Source organism: Gallinula chloropus (genome assembly GCF_964237585.1).
Source record: "Gallinula chloropus genome assembly, chromosome: 5".
NCBI lineage: Eukaryota > Metazoa > Chordata > Aves > Gruiformes > Rallidae > Gallinula > Gallinula chloropus.
In genome coordinates, this window is record NC_140090.1 from 30,545,300 (window position 1) to 30,552,061 (window position 6,762).

Below are 6,762 nucleotides of genomic sequence, written 5' to 3' on the forward strand. Positions count from 1 at the left end.
GACCTTTCTTAGGCAAAGCCTAGTAGGCAGCAGAATGAAATGTGTTCATACTATGCCAAGCTCCCAGCAAGGGCTCATTATGAGCTTAATAACACCACATAAACCAAAGTAAGCCAGCCAAGGGTTTCGAAGCCACATGATACTAACAAACAAACTGACAAATGCTTACCCTGTCCTAAACATCACTGCTATTCAGAAATGAAAGTAGTTTTAAGAGGCAGGAAAAGCAAGCTTATAGTAATAAGGCTAAAGTCTTGAACTCTGGCATGAAACTTGAACATCATTATTTGTTTCACCAATCTCTCCATGCAATCTTGTAACAAAAGCTAACACATGAGTCAGAATGCAGTCACCTATTCCTATTGTAGTGGCTTCACTCTGACTGGAGGCCAGATACCCACCAAAGCTGCTCTATCACTCCCACTTTCAACTGGACCACAGAGAAAATATTGAGAGGCTTAGGAGTCAAGATGAGGACAGGGAAAGATCATTCAGCAATTACCATCACAGGCAAAACAGTCACAACACAGAACAAAAATCCATCTAATTTATCCGTACACAATGAAAGCAGAGTGGGGTAATGAGAAATAAACCCAAATCTTGGAACACCACACACACGCCCCACCTCTTCAGTGGCTCAACTTTACTCGTGATTTCTCTCTCTTCCTCTGCCCCAGGTGTCACAGGGGGAGACAGGGATGGGGGTTTTGGTCAGTTCCTCACAAGAAGTTTTCCTTCTGTGAGGGGGGGAGCATTCCTCACACTCTCCCCCTGCTCCAGCATGGGGTCCTACCCATGGGACACAGTCCTCAACAAACTTCTCTAACATGAGTCCTTTCCCCCCTGTCGTGGTTTCACCCCGGCTGAGGGCCAAGATCCACGCAGCTGCCATTATTAATCCCTCCCTGTCCAAAGAATAGACAGGGCAGCAAAATCTTATACACATACCAGCACAAGTTCACAATCAACGATGTCAGTAAATACCAGAGCATCGTGACCAGAGACTGCTTAAATCAAAGTACTTATCACAACTTTGACTTAACTACAATCAGGTCAGGGTCAGATCTACCGTTATCCCAACCTTTCGGGCCCCACGTTGGGTGCCAAAAAGACTGTCATGGTTTCACCCCGGCTAAGGGCCAAGATCCACGCAGCTGCCTGCTCCTTAAAGGAGAAGAGCAGGGAAAAGGGAAGGGGGGGGGGGGGGGGCGGGTAAGAGGTAAGGGAAGGGAAAAGGAAGAGGAAGGGGCAAATAACCCCAAAATCAAGAAATTAAGAGGCCCGTGGGTTGGGATAAGGATAGTTTACTAAGATAACAGAAAGATACAATATAACAATGCTAACAGGACTTCAGAGCAAAAACATATGAAGCTGTTGATACACAATGCAGTTTCACACCAAACCACACAACTCAGGCCGTGCCACCCAGAGCCGTCCCAGAACCTGACCGTCCCCCAAGAACCGCGCGTCCCGAAGCCGCCCCAGGCCTTCCTCCCGTCAGCCCCCGATATCCTGGGCAGGACGTAACTGGCGTGGAATACTCTCTTTGGTCAGTTGGGCCACCTGTCCTGGCTTCGCCCCTCCTTTCTCATGAAGAGCTGAGAAAGTCCTTGACTGTCTGACAGCAATTAACAACATCAGGGTGTTATCAGCACTACTCCCATTTTAACTCCCAAACACAGCATTCCAGCTGCTGTTACAAATGAAATTAACTCCATCCTGACCGAAACCAGGACACCCCCAGAGCTTCAGCTCTTCACCAACTGCACCAGCCTAGGTCACTTCTATAGGGTGCAGGCTCTCAGGCCTGGGCTGCTCCAGCCTGGTCCCCCCCAAAGTCACAACTCCCCTAGCAAACCTGTTTCAGCACAGGCCTCTCTCTCCACCAGCTGCAGGTCCTGCCAGGAGCTTGCTCCACCACAGGCTTCCCAACAGGCCACAGAATCCTTTGTATGTCTCCACCTATTCCAGGTCCTCCACATGCTGCAGGTAGGGCCTCTGCTCCACATCATCTTTCACAGGCTGCAGGGGAACAGCCTGCTCCGCTCCACCATAATCTTCTCTACAGGCTGCAGGGGAATCTCTCCTCTGGCATCTGGAGCACCTCCTCCCTCTCCTCCTTCGCTCACCTTGGTGTCTGCAAAGTTTCCCACATTTTCTCACTCCCTTCTCTAGCAGCAAAAGGCAGCCACTTGCAAGACTTTTTTCTTTTTAAGCACGTTATCACAGACTACCACTGTCACTGATTGACTCAGCCTCAGCCAGCAGCAGGTCTGTCCTTGAGCCAGCTGGTATTGGACACACAGAAAGCTTCATACAGAAGCCACACCTGTAGCCCCCCTCCACCATCAGAGCCTTGCCACACAAACCCACACCACCTATACACAGCAAGAAAGGCACAATGTTGACACAGTCACAGCTACATAAACACTAAGGAACAGAAAAGTCACCTCTATCTACTTGCTTCTTACTCAACTGTGTGTGGATACATTACCTCCTCAGCTCCACACCTACAACATCTAGAGTTAGTCCCCACTTAGCCCATAAGAAGTGTGGAAATACATCAGCAAAGCTCCCCCTGCTCCTCCTTGGCTACCCCAACTCACCACACAGCATGCTCAAAATTAAAACACAACCAAAAAATCGTTTCAAAAAGACTAAATGTATTTACACAAGCTCCTTCCCACAAAGCCCACTATCATCCCTGCTGCTACCACAGCCACCAGCAACACTGCCTACCCTAATAACCTCACTTAATTCTCAGGTGGTTTATAACTTCTCTAATTCCCCATCTGCAACTAATCTGTCTGTCGTGGTTTCACCCCGGCTGAGGGCCGAGATCCACGCAGCTGCCTGCTCCTTAAAGGAAAAAAAGAGCAGGGAAAAGGGAAGGGGGCAGGGGGGGAGGGGGGTAAGAGGGAAGGGAAGGGAAGGGAAAAGGAAGAGGAAGGGGCAAATAACCCCAAAATCAAGAAATTAAGAGGCCTGTGAGTTGGGATAAGGATAGTTTACTAAGATAACAGAAAGATACAATACAACAATGCTAACAGGACTTCAGAGCAAAAACATATGAAGCTGTTGATACACAATGCAGTTTCTCACCAAACCACACAACTCAGGCCGTGCCACCCAGAGCCATCCCAGAACCCGACCGTCCCCCAAGAACCGCGCGTCCCCGAAGCCGCCCCAGGCCTTCCTCCCGTCAGCCCCCGATATCCTGGGCAGGACGTAACTGGCGTGGAATACTCTCTTTGGTCAGTTGGGCCACCTGTCCTGGCTTCGCCCCTCCTTTCTCATGAAGAGCTGAGAAAGTCCTTGACTGTCTGACAGCAACTAACAACATCAGGGTGTTATCAGCACTACTCCCATTTTACTCTCAAACACAGCATTCCATCCGCTGTTACAAATGAATTTAACTCCATCCTGACCAAAACCAGGACATTATCCACCCCTTATTCCATACCATTTACGTCATGACCAAATCCAACCATTTCTTGTTTCAGACACACATATATGTATGTACACATGTATATGCACACATGTGCATACAGGTATTATTCCCTTAGTCCATGGACCATTCCTCTGAGTTTGTTGAGTGAATGAACATTTAGTCCATGATGATTTTCAGGCTTCATTCGTTGTAACAGTCTCTCATGGTCTCAGTATGTGTCATTGGATCGTTGTATGCTGCATCTCAGGCTCTCGGCCGACACATCTGACATGGTCCATGTCCTTATTCTGTGAATCAAAGATGTTCATTTTCAAAGGGAAGGAGGAAAAAGTTCTTGGAACACCAGGTCTTGGTCCCGTCGTCGTGGCACTCTTCCTTCATTGACTTGTATGACTCTGGCTGTAACTCCATTGGTACAACATACAACAACATACAGCAATAATAGCAATAATAGCAATAAGGAATGTACAGAGCAATTATTATAATACAATTTCTACCTTTTTAATTATATTGGCTATTCTCACCTAAAATCAAATCCCTCTGGGGTACACATCGAACTTCTCCATTCTTCTGCATTACCCACCAAGTAGAACCAGGTCCTTGAGCAAAAGCAATCCCAGACATGGGTTTACCTTTGCCTGAGGCAGGGATGATCCAAACCGTTTTCCCTAATATACTCTTCATATGCACCACTGGGACTCTGTCTCCTTCTACAGTGCGTGGAAATTTTGACTGAGCAGGATCAGCTCGATTGGTGGATCCTCTAGAGTTAACTAACCACGTGGCTTTGGCTAAATGTGTATCCCAGTGTCTGAATGTTCCACCACCCATCGCTTTCAGGGTGGTCTTTAAGAGCCCATTATATCGCTCAATTTTCCCAGCAGCTGGTGCATGATAAGGAATGTGGTACACCCACTCCATGCCATGCTCTTTTGCCCAGGTGTCTATGAGAGCATTTCGGAAATGAGTCCCGTTGTCTGACTCGATTCTTTCTGGGGTGCCGTGTCGCCATAGGACTTGCCTTTCAAGACCCAGGATTGTATTCCAGGCAGTGGCATGGGGTACGGGATATGTTTCTAGCCAGCCAGTGGTTGCCTCCACCATTGTAAGCACGTAGCGCTTGCCATGGCGTGTTCGTGGGAGGGTGATGTAATCAATCTGCCAGGCCTCCCCATATTTATATTTCATCCACTGTCCTCCATACCAAAGTGGCTTCAAGCGCTTCGCTTGCTTGATTGCGGCACACGTCTCACACTCATGGATAACTTGTGCAATAGCATCCATGGTTAAGTCCACCCCTCGATCTCGAGCCCATCTATATGTTGCATCTCTCCCTTGATGACCTGAGGAATCATGAGCCCATCGAGCTAGGAATAATTCACCCTTACGTTGCCAGTCTAGATCTACCTGAGCCACTTCAATCCTAGCAGCCTTATCTACCTGATGGTTGTTTTGATGCTCCTCCATGGCCCGACTCTTAGGTACATGGGCATCAACATGACGTACCTTTACAACAAGCTTTTCTAACCGGGTAGCAATATCTTGCCGTAAGTCAGCAGCCCATATGGGTTTGCCTTTACGCTGCCAGTTGTTCTTTTTCCACTGCTGCAACCAACCCCACAGGGCATTGGCTACCATCCATGAGTCAGTATAAAGGTAGAGCATTGGCCACTTTTCTCGCTCAGCAATGTCCAGAGCTAACTGTATGGCTTTCACCTCAGCGAACTGGCTTGATTCACCTTTTCCTTCAGTAGCTTCTGCTACTTGTCTTGTCGGACTCCATACAGCAGCTTTCCATCTTCGACGCTTTCCCACAAGGCGACAGGAGCCATCAGTGAACAGGGCATATTGCTTCTCATTCCCTGGCAGTTTGTTGTAAGGTGGGGCTTCTTCAGCCCGTGTCACCTCCTCATCCTCTGGTGACATCCCAAAATCTTTGCCTTCAGGCCAGTCTGTGATCACTTACACAATTCCTGGGCGATTAGGGTTTCCTATTCGAGCCCGCTGAGTAATCAGTGCAACCCACTTGCTCCACGTAGCATCAGTGGCATGGTGTGTAGAAGGGACCTTCCCTTTGAACATCCAGCCCAACACTGAAAGTCGGGGCGCTAGAAGGAGCTGGGCTTCAGTTCCAATCACTTCTGAAGCGGCTCGAACCCCTTCATAGGCGGCCAGTATTTCCTTTTGGGTTGGAGTATAATTGGCCTCGGATCCTTTGTAGGCCCGACTCCAAAACCCCAGCGGTTGGCCTCGAGTCTCCCCTTGTGCTTTCTGCCAGAGACTCCAGGTAGGTCCATTCTCCCTTCTGGGACGATGGACGCTTTCTCCCAATAGCTGCAACATGGCTGCATACAGGTTGGGAGTTGGACACATTTTTGTCAAGTCGCTTGACCAGTTTCTCTACTGCTGCGATCACAGAGAGGGAAACATTGTCCTGATATCTCCGGAGTTGGCCGGACACCTCAGATACGGTATATGCCCCACTCCAGTCCATTGTTGCCAATGAATTGGTGTGCCCTGCTGGTGCACTTTGTATCACCTTACACCACGTATCTGGGGTGCATAGGACCTCATCAGGATCAGAGGGAAACTGTGGGTTGTCCAGATCATAATAAATTACCTCCTATACAGCTAGTTCTCTCAGGTGCTGGATAACTGCCTCAATGTTGTTACACTTGGGTGATTGACATGTAGTAGAGAAACTCTTTAATTCCCCATCTGCAACTAATCTGTCACACAAAGTCAATAAAATTCACCTCTGTTCTTTCAAGTTACTGTTCACTGACTTCTCCAAGACCATGTGTATGGTTCGGGAAGTAAGACCTGTTAGCATTTTCCTTAGAATTGTTAGCCCACCTAGCCTGTGTATAAGACTCTTCAGTTCATAAAATACCAAGTGTCTTTTAACACTAGAGTTCAGCCCAAGAACGATCAATCTTATAATGCCAGCATATTTATGAGCAGTTAGTGCTGGCAAAAAATATTTATACAGGGATCTAAGTCATACACCTAAGTACTACTTACTCTTAGTAAGAAGTAACCCTTTGCAGCATAGAACTAGAACCAGTACTTTAAAACTAGGGGGAACCTGGATTTTCTTTCTAGTTTAATGTAATTTCTTTGACAGTATTACTAGTTGCAGGACTTCAAAAATTGGTTCACAGTAGCTAAAGCACCAAAGCCTTTGCATATGAAAAAAAATAATCTTAAGCATGATGGGAATTCCTCAATCTCTCTATTGGCTTTCCAGCATACTCCTTGCACGAGAAGCTGGAGAAGAACTGAAGGCATTGGTTGGAGCCTCTCTTCCT